At 44.2% G+C, this 16,538-nt stretch overlaps 1 protein-coding gene across 1 annotated transcript in view; it reads right to left on the bottom strand.

Moving 5' to 3' along the window:
- Window positions 1–13,129, bottom strand: part of sema4c (sema domain, immunoglobulin domain (Ig), transmembrane domain (TM) and short cytoplasmic domain, (semaphorin) 4C) — a 106,859-nt gene extending 93,730 nt beyond the window's left edge. The window contains exon 1 of the mRNA XM_086207432.1: window positions 13,089–13,129. The gene's annotated coding sequence lies outside the window, so the exon portion shown is untranslated. The remainder of the gene's footprint in view (window positions 1–13,088) is intronic.
- Window positions 13,130–16,538: the final 3,409 nt, after the last annotated feature.

Below are 16,538 nucleotides of genomic sequence, written 5' to 3'. Positions count from 1 at the left end.
CCACTGTTACTGCATTGAACCTATAAAACACAGCCAGGGAATTGATAGTCCAACTTTATTAATGCAATTTCTCTGGACCAAAGCATTTAATTGACCCCAAAAGGAACAAGACAAGTTGGACCCACAATTCCTTTAATCAAAAGAAAGTGAAACAAAACTTTATTCTTTACCACTTCTTATTTTAACCAAGCTGTCCTGATGCTTGTGCACAGATTTGCTCAAAACTCACACAAACCATCCCTGGCAGCCTGCAGCTCCAGACAAAGGTCTGCCTCTCTGCCTGCTTCCTCAGCTCACTCCGGTTCTATTTTTTTATTTAATTTTTGGTAAAATAACTGTTGAAATTCCCAAACTAGGACAATACCAGCATTTAGACCTGAAGCACAGTGATTTTGACATTTCTAAATAATTTTTTCAAATGGAATTATTCCTTCTTCCCCCTGTGTGAGCAGACCAAGTCACCTCGAGTCCTCCTGTAAACATCCGTTCTCGTCATCCAGGGATTTATCGTGTCAACTTCAATTCCTGCACAACTTTTAAACAAATATATATATATAATATAAATATATATATATATAATATAAATATAAATATATATAATATATATTATATATATAATATATATATAATATAAATATATATATAATATAAATATAAATATATATATATATATAATATAAATATATATATATATATACTTTATGTACTTCCCTGTATTTTTTGTTTTTGCGGTAAAAGCTACATATTGTAGCCTTTATTTGTAGCTATTACACGGTCGCCTGCCGCTGGCGTGTTCCAGGACAAGGTCTCACAACCCATGACACACAGTGATGGATGGGGGTGGGATCAGTGATGGATCTCCCAAGACCACAATGAATTTCTGCCTTTAAACTGTGACATAAACACCACCTTGTTTCCTTTTTGTCCACAGTTCAGTGTTCGACGGCTGACCAGCAGTCACATCTGACCAGGCTCCACTGGAGTGAATGGGATGAGTGTTTTTACCAAAGGAGTCCTGGACTTCATCTTCATTTCCTAAGAAGAAGCAACATGCATCACTCTATTGCAACTCTAAAATGTAAGCTGACTCACACAGGTGTAAAGATTGTTGCGATATGCAGATATGGAGGCTGCACCTGGTCACTGCGGTTCCTGGGAACTTTCTGGAAGACCACCAGACTTGGCCACAGCAGCGAGAGTATCAGACACGAGGCAGGGCCTCGCTAGCTGCAGCCTGCCCTGACAGACTGAAGAATATCTCTGGTGCTGCTTCTCTCAATTATCTCAGTGCGATTGGCTGTGTGTGATTGGCCCGGTCCCAAATGTAACACTCAAATGTTGATGGGAAAAAATCAAAGTGGTTTCAGTGTGATGAGAGAGATTCCTCGTCCATTGTTGCTCCACCTCCAATCCCCCATCTCTGTGGGGTGTCCTGACGTGTCACCCTAGCTGCTGCATGTAGGTCCAGTGCAAGAAAGATGAAGGAAGTCTGTGCTGTGGCCAGTATGGAGCAGTGGCCGGAGGGACAGAGCTGATCCAGGGAGACTCAAGGTAACAGCAGCACTTTCGCCATACTCGGCATTGTTCTGTTGGGTGACGACGTCAAATAGAAGGTGGACATCTCGGGAGCGCTCCAGTAGAGGCTGGAACCCCTGCGCCAGCGACATGATCTGAGTGGCGAGGAGGATGGGAGCGAATCCAGAAGAAGAGCTTGGAGGGAGAACATCACCGAATCCGCTGCGTCACATTGAGGCCCCGCAAAGACTCGTGTCATTTTGTAAACACAACTAAACAATGCACGCTATTTTGTATGGAAATATAAAACACCAGAAAAAGACCTATTTATGTGGCTCAAGCTGAGTAATGTCATTTTCATGAGGCGTCTGTGTATATCAGAATAAATTAGAGATTTTCACCTGCTGGAATTCAACTGAATGAACAGCAGCATTGTTACAGTGTGTGTTTATGGATCGTGCTCAGAATAGGAATTACTGCTGATTTCCTGCTATTATCATGAATGAGCATTCTCCCCTGAAGAGCCTGAATATATGATACCAGATAAATAGGCAAACACCCAACACAAAACATACAAAACACACACAAATCACAGGATTATGATCCTTAGATTAGGGTTAGGGATTAGAAATATTAAACTAATGCTCTCCAGGGATTGGCACAGAAAATGTTTTTGTGTTAGTGACTATTGATGTAGCTACAGACACCATGGGGGTTTTTAACCCCGGTGCAAATCAATAAACATAGGCTGGCGTTGGCGATTTCCCACCGGCTGAATATCTGTTGTCGTCTCTCCCACTGCAGGGAGACACACTGTGATGTGACTACTGTTTACTGTTGCCTCTGAGTGTGTGTCTAACACCTCTCACACCCAGATGATGCTAAATTGTCTGCACCGTTTGAATTTACATGCTGTCTGATGGAAGCAGTGAGAAGATAGCTGCCCAAATCCTCACAGAGACAGATTAGCAAATAAACAAGGCGGAATTATAACGCCGGTAATCTCAAATTTACATCAGGTTGTAGACGTTCTGGCACCGATTTGTTTGGTTTGAGACTTAATGAGTTTGGATTTAGGACACTAATTTGTACTCTTATTCTGGAGTGTGTTAAAAACAGCAAGGAGAAGGAGCACATCAAGACACGGTTGGGAAAATGTGGGTCTCCAGTTGAGCTCAGTTTGGTGAATACGCTCCTCCAGGAATTTAAAGAAAAAGAGAGCATTTTTAAACAAGAAAACTGAAGTAGACCTTGACTTTCCTCTATATTCTCACCGTCTATGCTCATGAATTACACTTCAAAATGAACAGAATTAATCAGGAGGGATTATTTGCAGCCAAGGTTGTGTAAAATAGACTTCAGATGTATTATGTGCAGAAGCAGTCATGTGTGAAGTTCCATGACTGACCTCAAGTTCAATTTGTTATTGATGTACCGCGCCGCCTATTCAGCTGCCGCCTGGGACAAAATGAGAGTTTCACCATATCGAACAACTCCATATCATGTTTGTACTGCTCTTTTTGAAAGTTGACTCAATTTCCTATACAGCTCTTTCATAGCCCCCAGGCCTGTAAAAGCCATCTTACCTCCCAAATCTGGGCTGCTGATTTCACCGCAGTGCCGTCTTTATGCTTTCGGCTGGAGATGTTTGTCTGAAAGGAGCCCTGTGTTTCTTGATGCTACATCACTGGTAAATGTAATCTTTTTTGCTGAATGGTCTAAAACATTTCTTGGAACTGTCGATCATAAGAGTGTTATTTTCTCACCTTGTATCACAATTTAGGCTCTGGAGTTTAATAGATTCCTCCACTCAAAAGTGAGCTTTTTCATTCCTTTTTTCTTTGTTCCTGCAGTGAGCGTGAAGCAGCACTCAATTTATCAGCATTTCTGTTTATGAGTGCAGCAGTCGACACACTGCAAGCACCAACTTTCTCGCATACAGCAAATACTTCATGTGTACAGCCTTGAGAGGAAGAAAGCATATATTGCAGCCTAATGGCTGCAAAAGAGGATAGCGCCTGATTCAGAGCTCTCACTAGACAGTAACAAGGATATGTAAGTAATTACAGCGCAGCAGCGCCATTCTTCCTTTTTCCACAGAAATTAAGTCAATGTGATAAAAAGATGCAGATTTTCTTTTAAGTGCAGCTTCAACTGATCATTGTAAGATCATAAAATCTTTAAATAAATCACGGACTTGAGTCTAAAACCACAGCGAGATGATCTTCCCAGTGTCACGGACGGATGAGCAACTATCGACTGGCACACCAACAGACTTTGAGGACTTGCCGGACATGATGGTTCTTTGCACCGCAGCTCCAGAGGACTGATTTCTGTTCTTCTTCTACTCATCAGCTACAACAGAGACATGTGGAGGATCTGCTCCAGAGACATGTGGAGCATCAGCTACAACAGAGACATGTGGAGCATCAGCTCCAGAGACATGTGGAGCATCAGCTACAACAGAGACATGTGGAGCATCAGCTACAACAGAGACATGTGGAGCATCAGCTCCAGAGACATGTGGAGCATCAGCTACAACTGAGACATGTGGAGCATCAGCTCCAGAGACATGTGGAGCATCAGCTACAACAGAGACATGTGGAGCATCAGCTCCAGAGACATGTGAAGCATCAGCTCCAGAGACATGTGAAGCATCAGCTCCAGAGACATGTGGAGCATCAGCTCCAGAGACATGTGGATGATCAGCTCCAGAGACATGTGGATGATCAGCTCCAGAGACACGTGGATGATCAGCTCCAGAGACATGTGAAGCATCAGCTCCAGAGACATGTGGAGCAGCAGCTCCAGAGACACGTGGATGATCAGCTCCAGAGACATGTGGAGCATCAGCTCCAGAGTCATGTGGAGCATCAGCTCCAGAGACATGTGGAGCATCAGCTCCAGAGACATGTGGATGATCAGCTCCAGGAGCTGCTAGAACGCGGAACATACACATCAAACACCTGAAGTTTAAACCGGATTGAACAGATCACCCCGACATCCTGTACACATAAAGAGTGACTCCACTGAGGAGGCTGAGGTCTATTAAAGTTTACAGCCACTTTTAAAAATTTCTGTCCCTTGGTGCTGCCATCAGTGTTCTGACAGCAGAAGCACGTAAGCGGCGGACAGGACACAAAAATCAGAACTGACTGTAGAGGAAGAAAAGGGTTGATGGTTAAAATCCAGCCATCATGGCCCACACCTTCCTCCATCTTCAGCCTCAAGCTTCTCATTCTTTCCTGCTGGAGTACAATGCCCCCCGTTCCCACTGCACCCACCTGCACACAAGCAGACAAAGGTAACCAGACTAAACCCACTTTAAAAAGTAGACTGATCTTGTTGCAAGGCGAGGAAATGATGAATTGCCTTTCTGCATGTGTTTTTCTGTGACTGAAGCTCGAGGGTGGTCAGTGCAGTGGAGAGACGGGAGGCGAGTGCAGCGTCTTAGCATACAATCTTTGGTAGCTTTAGCAGAAGCAGCATGGGGGGCAGTGACGTGTTTCTGATGTATTTCTGTCTGGTGTTAAGAGTGCTGCTGATGGAACCCGAGTTTGTTAGCGGTGGGGGTGACAAGCAGAGCTGTGAACTCTAGTGTCTGAGATTGGAAGCAGCAGAAAGTGACCACAAACAACTGCTTTCATCCACACCAATCAGGGCTGCTAAGTACTTGTCTGTGTCTACTGGACAGTCAATACTGATTAGACCTGCTCACACTGCAGAAAAACACGAGTGTTTGCAGGTTGTTAGGTCTGCGTAGCACACTTCCCCCTCCGCACTTCGACACACGTCCCCACACCGTTGCCTCCTCTGGTCTGAGTTGTTTCGAGTGCCATAATTTATTCAGCAGGTGCGCCCAGGTAGTGCTGAGGTCCATAAAGTTCCCTACCAACAGGTTCAGTTCCTGTGCTGCCTCAGGCTTGGTTGGCTCTCACACATTCAGTATTTGGTGGTAGTGCGGTGGCCCGTGATGTTCCCCCAAACATCAGAGCAGGCAGAGCAACAACCAGGATGAACGAGGGAAAAATGATGGAAAAGGATAACAAACACGAAACAATTTTCTGTGCTTCAGCTGCCATTGTTTAAGGTCCATAAACACAGAGACATCACGTGACACAACGGCGCACAACCCTGCAGCTGACCTGAGCCGCTGTACAACTTTGAATCAGCCTTCACAGCTGATTGTGTACCTACATTTGCAGGGCTGAGCGTGGCTGCAGCGTACCGTATGCAGCTGGTGTACCTGCGCCATCGCCCATGGCATCGATTCCACAACGAAGTAAAGATTAGATTTAATGCACAACTGGCTTGCATCTTAAAACACACTTTGGTTTAGTTGCTGGCGCTACTCTCTGCAGACAGCAAACACCAAACTTATAATTGCAACTTCAGTCTCCTCACTTTCTTCGTGACTTGATTTGACTTTATTACTTTCACTACTCTGGTTACGTTTTACGCTGGCGTATAGCTTATCGTTCTTTAGTTCTTTTTATTCGATTTCTCTCAAAGGGAAAGTGCTGAATCAAAGCTTGATACATAAAATGCCAATCAATAGAAGATATATTCAGAATCCTGCTGAAAATATTAAGATAAAACATCCAGCGTGTGTGCGCCAGCAGATATCAACCTGCTGCAGAAAGCAGTTTAATCCTCACTGTTAGCTTTCAGGATGGTCTGTGCGAGGCGGGCTCGGGAGAGGCAGCTCTTCATATAGTAAACGTAGGAGGGATTAACTCCACTGATTCACAATGCAGGTCAATCTTCCCCGGCAACAACAGAGGAAGAGATTTTGCTTGTATTGATGGGAACTAAACCCTGAAGAGAGGCTGTTAAAGGCAAGATAAAACATCTCTTTCATATTGTATACCCTCAGAATCATTGTTCTACTGCACTCTCAGACAGTCCTGAAGCTGGAGGTTGAGAGAGTGACAAGCAGCATCAGGAGCATGAAGCCGCACATGCAGAAAGCAGGTCAGCTGGCGAGAAAGTGGGGTGAAGTCTCATTACCAGGCGTAGAAGAGGTCGCTCCCATGAGCCTTTGCTTTCTTCACAACGCTCCGTTTGGACAGAAGGCAACTTTGACTGAGATGTACAAGAAGAACCAGCACCTCCCCGACCGAGCTGTTTAAGAGCTCCAAGACAATCACGATTCACACGAGGATATCAAGATTTTATGTGTAGCTGCTTACAGTCACTAGAGGTGGCAGAGTTACACACACGTTCACTGCACAAGCACAGACACTCACAAAAGACTCTGGTGATGTAGAAAAACGGATTCAGCTCCTTTCATCAAGGAAAAGTAAAAGTACAGACTTTTAAATGTACTTGAAACTGTAAAGTATTCCCGATGTTACTCTGCCTCTCCTGAATCAGCACTAAAATCACATTCTCACAAAACTAGTCACCATTTGTAAGTTGTAGAAAGCACAGATATATCTGTGTTCAAATTTAGGGAGGTAAAATACAAAATTGTCAGAAAATTAAGTCGTCAAGTCCAGATATCTGAAATATCGACTCAATTTGATATTCCAGCCCAAAGGTGTGCTTTTGTGAAATAGGTGTCTTGAACTCATAGGGATGCTTTTCACGCTTAAATGACTTTTTTCTGACTCAATAATAATATAAATGATGCAGGAAGAACCAGCCATGTATAGTTAGCTTGAAGCTAATAGCAACTGATGGCTAACTAATGGCTAACAGCAAGAAGTAAGTACTTCATCATTTACGCCATTTTCACTCACACTCAACCCACAAGTCCCGTCCAGATGCTGAACAGGAATCTCTTTAACAGATAGACGGGCGTCATATTGTCGACCTGCAAGAGAGACATTAGACAGACATCCTCACAGCAGCATTGGGACACCGAACTACCGGCTGCTTGATGCTAAGAGAATCCAAAGTAATGGATGGATCTAACACCCAGCACAAGGCGTTTGAATCTAAACGGTGGCGAACCAAAGTTGTCATAATCAATCTAAAGGTCTTTTTCGCAACGTTGGCTTTTTGACAGAAAACTGCTCTCAGCCAGTGCTGATCTGTCACATTTCATCTCATTGCAATTTCATGGGTAAACATTTGTGGAACGAAGTGGAGAAATCTCCTGTCTTCATCTGAAATAAATGGCCCAAATGTTCCATTGCCTCTGCAATCGCCTGGTGGTTAATATCTATTGAGATGAGTGTATTAAAGCATGTCCCATGTGATGAGTCGCTCCCGCCTTCCTCCAACACAAGAAGGAAATTACAGTTCACAGAACATCGTGTCATTCAACTTGTATATTCATTAAAGCTGGATGGGAAGCGACAAGCGGGGTTTTAATCAGCGTGGTTTTAGGACGCTGGGAAGAAAAACGGATTCATTTTTCATTACAGCTTCATAAACATGCTTCATCCTTCAGATATGACCTGCAGTTGAAATCCTGCTGTTTGATTAGAGAGAACGGGGCTGCTTTCATCACTGTGAGGTACGAAGGAGTGTTCCTAAAAGTTGGTGACAGGGAGGAACCTGCTACGTCTCTTCCTCCTCTTCCTACAAAGTCACCAAACCATTAATCAGCGTTGGAGCTCGGTTTCATTGGGACATCTTCATAGATTTCCTCTTCAGTCTCTCTTGATGGGATAAAACCAGCTTAATTTATTGTCTTACTCAAAGAGGAATCATTTGTGCGGATTATTTAATTACACCGGAAACCATAAACGCGGGATTGTTCTGGTGTGAGGGTCGGGGGCCCTTGGGAGCCTTGTACCTCTCCCCTGCCCTTGCCCCTCACTGCACATTATGATAAACAGCAGTGAGCCCCTTCACCTCCCCAGCTCCATCACGCTCCTCGCAGTAAAGTCAGCATGATGAATCTCCTTCCGTGGCGCGCACTCACACACACACACACACACACACACACACACACACACACACACACTGGCAAACATGCAAGAAATTATGCATGGGCAGCTTAACTCCTACATTGTTCTGTTCTTGAGCGGGAAGATACATGGGAATGGCTAATGCCCGCATTTTGATACTCGCTTGGGATGCCAAAAGTTTGGCCAGCATCTGAATAAAACCAATCCTTGTTTCAACAAAATAGAGTCATTTTTAAAAGGCCATTTTTTGCCTGAGGCTTGTTAGCGGTTGGCTATGAATCACATCATTTGTGTGTTTGCTCAGAGAATGCTGTAGCGAATGTTGAATACGGCAAAGTCTTCCAACTCCAGCATCGATAAAAACTGTGACTGTGCATTTTTTTGTCCCTGACTTGATTCATGGGACTCTTGATCAGATGTAACCACACCAAATCTGCTGCCCACTGGCGTAGGCGTGCTTGGCTGTGCCTGCGCAAGCTGGCAGTGTAAAACCAAAGGATATATGAATTAGCCACATATTAAAAAGTCTTACACAACTGAAATGAATCAAGCTACTCATCAGATAGAAGTCCATATCTGTCTGAAGGCACGGCCTTTATGCTGCTCAGTTGGCGGTCAGTTGCAGATCCCAGCAAGTTAGCCAGCAAATGTCTGACCCAAAGAAAATAAAGCTCCCTGGACTCTTTTGAAAGGGCAGTGAAAGAAACCAGAGACAACAAATCCAGAGATGTCTGTTCACACTCTCGTACCCCAAAGCCACCACTCCAGCCACACCTGCTGCAGACACACCTGCTCTAGCCACACCTCCTCTAGCCACACCTGCTGCAGACACACCTGCTCTAGCCACACCTCCTCCAGACGCACCTGCTCTAGCTGCACCTGCTCCAGACACACTTGCTCCAGCCAGATCCTAATGAACACCACTTTAACGATTTTGAAAAACAACATTATCCTACGAACGAGCTGCACCACAGTAGCACAACTTCACCGTCCCCACTACTTAGTTCGCATCCTCTCCTCAGTGTGAAGATGTTTAATGTCCTTGACAATCTCTGTAGTCTCCCTCAGACACCTGCTAGCAACTGCTGTTGGGACAAAGACATGCTTTGAAATTCACAAGTGGGCAATTTAGTGACGTTGACATTCCTCCAGCTTGTGAGAACCACAGAGCTCATTTCAGGCATTTAGCTGAAATCCCACTGACTCAGAGACGAGGAGGCCGGATGTTCAACAATGCTGACTTATTTTGGGGTTTTAGGACTCACTACTGCGCCGCTCTATTGATTTTCTTCCCTCAAGTCCCGAAGACATTTTTCCAAACATTTCTCTTCCGATAAGAAGCTGCGCAGAACCTGAATTATCTCATTTGATGTAAAAGAGTTAAGGGTCAGTGAAATAAACAGAGGTCTTACCCATTGTACATGACAACCAAATAGAAGTAATGAGAAGAAGAAGAATATCACACTCATCATGTGGCAAAAAGCAGGAACTCGACAATGATCTTGAACAAATAAAATCTAAGTACTCTGTGAAAGTTACAGACAAGATCCCACAGTACGAGTTCAGAGTGCAGTGACAGAAACTAGAGCACAACTCCAGGATATCAGCAACAGTAAACCCCAGTAAGTCATACAAAGAGGAGACATGATCTACACAGTGACGGCTCAGGAAAGGTTTTCTAACCAAACAGAACGAGACGAAGAGAAATCAATTATCACCGCAACGAGGACGTCGGCAGAAGTCAATAAATATGAAGATCTTCCAAGTAACAGAGAGCAAGCAGCTGAAGCAGACACAGAAAGACTGGAGTCTTACAACTGTTAATGGGCTTTGGGTGCAGCGCCTACATCTTAGTCAACATCCTTCTTGCTCTATTGGTTGATACATAGATGAAGCCAAGACATACGATTGTGGCTTTAGCATGTATGGCGCTACTTGTATGTGGCTTTTAAATGAAACTGATTTGTTTATCTCAAACTGCTGCATTATTGCATATATATATATATATATGTATGTATGTATGTGTGTGTGTGTGACATGATATGTACATGTGTGTGATGCAGTCACATGCTCAGTGAGTTCCGCAGTCGCTACAACTCCAGGTGTCACATTAAGGTTTGCAATGTCAAACCTGCCGTTGTGTGATAATGCTATTAGGGGAATCACTGTGGCATTAAATGAAGGAACCATTTTGCTTAACTATCCCATGTTGCTAAGCAACAGTTGCTAAGCCAACGATTGGCATGCTATGGACACAATGTATAGGACTGATAGTAAGCAAATACTCAGAGTAATCTTTTAATGTGGGCTTAAAATAAGAGAACTGTTATGGTGATCTGGAGATCACATGGTTCTTGCATGCGTTCCATCCCACAGGCCCCCTGAAGCCAACGTCCCTGGCTCTGCTGCAGCTACAGCCCAGCCAGAGGCTGTGTGATGACCACACGTTTAGAAGGTGCGATGTTCAATTATGTCAACTTATATTTGCGTCACCTTCTCAGCAAAGAATACAGTCTGATGAGAAGGTAATTAGACCAGTTGAAATGTAGCGGATCACCAAAGTTCTAAGAGCTCACGCAGAGCAGAAATTAACGAGCCACATTTCACCATAGTTCATCACGCATTCATGGACAATAACAAGTCACTCTCGTGTCACGAGTCCCTTCCTGGGATTCAGTAACCTCCACAGGAATATGCCCCCTCCCCCCAAAAAAGAAAGTAGTCTTCTCAAAAACCTCCACCAAAGTAAGTATATTATTTTGTTTTTCATGTGCATTCTAAGAGGTCACACTTCTACCCTTCCTCTAATTGGCTCGGACCCCAATTATCTCACCCATTGTACCTAAAGGCATCAAGTATTGGTCAGTCAGAGGCAGTAGCGGAGGTTTATTTTGGGGACACACACCCATTGATCTATGACCATTTCCTGCTGGGCTGAGCATGCAGCCCCGTAGCTCCCAGCGTGTTGCCTATTAGCTTTCTCAAATATGGATAAATGTTTGAAATGACCTCGCAAGAGGGTGGCGGTACTGTTAGCAGTGTGAGCCTTGCCCCTGGTGGTACTGGCAGGATCTGTGGGGGTAGACGCAGCAGGAGGTTGACTGTTTCAGTGGGTACAGAGCACTCATGCTAAAGTGGACAGTGGAGGAAAAACTGGAGTGTCACCAAGGATGTTCAGATACATCTGAGAAACATCTATTAAACACGACAGAGATTTGGCAGCAGTTCTCAGATGCAGCGAGATTTCCCTGGATAAGTGAAACTGTTGGCTTGTTGAGTGATCAAAGTCATTATAGGAAAGTTAATAAAATATTTCAGTCTGGAACAAAGAAGCTGTTGGACCAATAACCCAACATCACTTGAAGGAGGTAACAAAAAAGAGGTGGATTAAAACAAAGCAGCAGCACACAGAGAGCACTGAGTTTAATCTCCATTGCTAAGGACAATGGCTTGGCAAAGGCATCCATGTGCAAGCAACATGGCACAGAGGATTATAACCATGCCACAGTGCTCAAAACCAGCTTGTTTTTGTGTGTTTTGTTCCGCCCCAGTGTCACCTAATGCAATCATTCTTCAATCAGTGTTCTACGGCGAAAATCTAATCACACTGGTTTGAGGTTTCACAAAGCCATCTGCTTTAATCCAATTCCTGACAAATATCCCTGTCACAGCACTCCCTCTGCCACCGTAACAACTACCCATTTCAGCAGGCTAATTTTACAGGTTCATCTTGTTAGGGTGGAGGCAGATATGAAGGCTTGACGCTGTTTGGATTCTGGAGACAGCCGTTAATACCTCCCACACCCTTGGCAATTGCACCCGGGGCATTTTCCATTGCTGCAACCCGCATTTGGCCCCTTGGAGGTCTGGACAGTGATGGACAGACACTGAGCTTCTTTCTGTCAGCCAAAGCTGCCGGCCTTACCCCATATTTTGCATTCTCCCAAGCTTGGGCGTCAGAATGCCTTTCCTAGGCATCTTTGCAATCCTAAAGGGCAACTCGCTCATCCGTGAAAAACAGTCGAAATACTTACACTTGCCATAAAAGCCCATAAGCTAGACAATCTTTCATGCTTTATAATGTTGTCCCAGGCAACACAGCAACACTAAGGGGCTCTGATAGGGAAAACAAAAGACAAATGACTGCCTGTGGCCTTTTCTAATCTATCAATTTCTTCCTGAGCCTTTTGTCCTTCAAGCTGAGGGCCATGTGGGCTGGGCTGAACACAGCTGGGATTGTATCAGCCCAGAAAATGTCTTGGACAGTGTTTGAACTTGCTCAGACACATTTATTCAATGACCTTTCACCAAAAACCACCTTGACTGAGAGGTTTCCAGTGTCTGTCCAGACATATCTGCTTCCCTGGTGCTAAATAGCACTTGTCAGGTTCCTGGAAAACTCTCTCAGACATTCGTATATGAGCCAAATTGAGACGTTTACAGGCAGATGGGGCATTTATCTGCAGCTCCACAGGATTGTTTACTGATATTTTAGCATTTCCTGGACCTACGTCGAGCCACTGGAGTGTCTCCATCCTGTTCATTAGTGGAAGAGTAGCATTAGTGGGCAGATTGTGGTGTAAGGTTTAAGAACCCTTGTTAGGGGAGCAGTTTATATACTAGTATGTTGTTAATCCCCCCACACACTGATTCACACATACTGCCTCCCCACATGCACACGGAAGCACACACAAACCTCAACACTCCTACCTTTGTGCTCCAGTTCCCAGAAGTCACTGCTGTTGTGTCCAGTAGCTGCTCTGTCTGCAGCGCTACAGTAACAGGGCAGACCTTTCTAGTAAGAGAGGGGAATTGTGCTGTATCCACTTAACCCTCACTCTCCCCCCATGCCACCCTCCCATGGCAATCCCAATAAAACATGGATTATTTTTATAACACAGCATATGGCTGCTGACTTTACAAGCTCCCCTCCAACTCCTGGGTGAGACGGGAGGGGGGGGGGAGCAAAAGGAAAGAAAGGCCAGGTCAAAACCGCTCCGTGTCTCCGAATGGGCAGCATATCCAAAACCATCAATGAAGGCCTTTTCTGGTGGGAGGAAAAATAAACACTCTGCGCTGATCCTTTTGCTTTTGCTTGAGTCTGGTTTTACAGAGGGTACTACAGTATCTACAGTACTCAGACCTGGCTGCCCCCCCCCCCCCCCCCCGTGCGTCCGCTGTCACATACACCAACATCCTCTTTAACCTGCTTTCATAGTTAAAGTCCTGCTCGATATTTCCTACGATGGAAGGTGTTAAGACAATCAGGAATCTTTGGGAAATTGTTACTAATCAAACATTGGTACAACTTTGTCACAAAGCTGCAGTTTCACGCAGTTCATTTGACAAAAATCACCTTTCGTCCCTTTACTTACCTTTGTTCTTCTTTTCATTCAAACGATTTTAACACGTGCACATTACATATTACAACTTGGTTAGGTTTGTTGATAATCCACAGACGCAGTGGATTTACTGCAGATTTTATACTGTGAGAGAAGCGGGTACCAATGACGAGTACACAATCAAAAATGTCTGCACCAGAAAAAGAGTTTGGTACTTTTGGTGAATGTCCCTTCAAAGGTGCATTTGCCACCTCAGAAATACAATATTGGTGTGAGCTGAGGCGCGAGCAACTGCCTTGTAACCTTTTAGCTACATACTGGTGCTTCCATTTTTGAGTGTGGAACTTTGAATTACCTGGACTGATTTCAAAAGTTACACAAAGCTAACCAGCTAGCTAACCGTACACACACACACACATATATATATGTATATATAATTCACACTACTCTCATAACCTCGCTGGTATAGCTATAAAAATTGTCAGGCGTGTCCCCTTATCCTTGAAAATTGGAATTTCTGTTCCATCCCTCCATTTGCCCCTTGATAAAAGCAGAGTTGAGAGAATAATTCCTCCAGGCAAAGCCAACTTTTTTTTCTTTTACCATTTCTCATCTCAGCTCAGCTCAGATTCACAAGTAGATGATGACTAATTCTATGAAAATTAATCAGAGCGTCTGAGGGGGGTTTGGGGGTTGGGATGGATTTCTTGGATAATTCAAATTTAATCTTATATTTAGAAGTGACGATAACAAAAGTAACTACTTTATTTCTGTGATTGGAAACTGTAATGTGACATTACTTAAATTGAATTAGTAATTTGTCTCAGTCCATTGTGGGGAGGCTGAGTGAGAAAGGCCAGGATGGGGTTGGGATGGAGGTGGAGCTGCTGCATCAGCATGTGTGCAGTAATGTGATAGCAGTGAGGCCTGGCCGCACAAAGAAAACACAACCAGCTCTCTAACTACCCTCCCAGTACGACCCCGAGAGGGGCGGCCGGCAGCAACGCTTGGGTTGTTGTGCAGCTGAAAATATCTGTATGTGTTACCGCTGATCTTGCTGAATGTGGGTATTTTCACAGTTTCACAGGACATTTAAACACAAAAAAATGTTTACGGCTGAAAGCAAGACTTACATAAAGCCCTTGAAGGCAGATTTAACCAGCCAGATGTGTCCCAGTTTCAAGGGAGGAGCAGACATGATGCTAAGAGTTGGGCAGAAGGTGGCAGGACACAAAGGTTCATGTTGTTTTCAGTTGCTCTATCGTTCTAGCGTGCGGCGCCACCACCAAGATACAAAAGCCTCCAGCCTTCAGGCATCCGGGTCCTGATCACGAGGGGCTGTTGTGTGGCAAACGACACCAACTTCCAAAGAGACGGAAGGAAAATATTCAATATTCTGGGGAGGATCATATGCCTTTTGCCAAGAACAGAAGGAGATTATGGATCCAGGCCATTAAAAGGGCGGATTGAGGTCCTGATGTTCCTAAAGGCAGCGTGAGTGCCCTCAAAATACAAAACCCTCATCCTGTGCCATAGTCCCTTGTCTCGCTCACATTATTAGACCGTCTCATGATTTGTGTGTTTGTGTGTGCAGATTTTCTTAAGACAAACTCTTGGCTACTCTGCGAGACAGATTCTGTATAAACAGTATATCTGGCCATATAATTGCTACCAAACTTTGAGAGGGGATTACAGAACTTATAAATAATTACATCCTAAAGGCTTGACATGAACATATGAAAAAACTTTAATGGATAAAATAGTTTGTGGCTGCTTTCCTCTCAAATTGAAATTCCATTCCTGTTGCTCCTAATTAGCCAGGTTAAACAGCAAGGCCGTGTGAAAAGGAAAGCTGAGTGAGAAGTGAAGAACGCCCAAATGAAAAACCAGATCTTGAAGCACCGACTCCCAGTGTACACCCGAGTAGTTCTGAAGCTGCTGCAAGAAGTGAACAACAAACAAGCTGTCAGATTTAGTCGCATCAGCAGTGGATGTAAAATCACAAAGTAGAAAGATGCATGGGAGGCTGTTACCCTCTGAATCCGGAGGAGCACAACACAAGTTTCTCAGCTTTTATTGCCATCAGAGCGACTGGACCCGGGCCTGCATTAGCATCGATGATGCTAGCTCATGTGCCACTGTAGTGAACGTACAATAATTGAATCTTGAAAATATCACCAAAGCCAGTTTTATTGCACAAACACGTCGGCTGCTGAAGTGTGCGTTTTGGTGTGCACATAAAAACAAAAGCATCTGTAAATATCAGAATCTTTCTGGACACCGTGTTCGTCAGACAAAAGGGCTTTTTGAGAATGTTTGGTTGAAGAAGTCCATTGACAATCGTCAGCGTCGTCATGCTTCATCAGAAAGAGTATATTCACAAATGGATGTCTTTGGCACACAAATACATTTTTTTCACTGCGACGCCACTTCCTGGTGACCACAGGATGCAGAAAAAGGCAGCTGTTTTGTTTAGCCTGATGCTAATGAAGGCTAACAACAGCAAAACTGCCCTAAAACATCCGTTGATGAACTCTCAAGTGCATCGTCTGGTGTAACCCACGTCTTCTTCATCCAACTGTTTCCTCAAAACTCTTCTCACACTTTGATTGGGGATAAAAAAACAAACAAGGACCACGTATTAATGTCATCTGTAAATATATTCATCAACCAGAGGAATTGCCATTAGTGCAACAGCTGGCGCCTGCATTTGAACCAGCTAGCTGTCTCACAGGTGAGCTACGCATCATGGCCACCTGCTGGACGGCTGATTTAGATTTTGATCAAATCTTTCTACTTTGACTTTGACCGTATGTTG

The sequence above is a fragment of the Aulostomus chinensis genome, chromosome 6 (assembly GCF_037954235.1).
Source record: "Aulostomus chinensis isolate RoL2024-O1b breed Wild chromosome 6, RoL_Achi_v1.0, whole genome shotgun sequence".
Taxonomy (NCBI): Eukaryota; Metazoa; Chordata; class Actinopteri; order Syngnathiformes; family Aulostomidae; genus Aulostomus; species Aulostomus chinensis.
The sequence above is the reverse complement of the archived record's forward strand: the minus strand, read 5'-3'. Positions and strand labels throughout refer to the sequence as shown.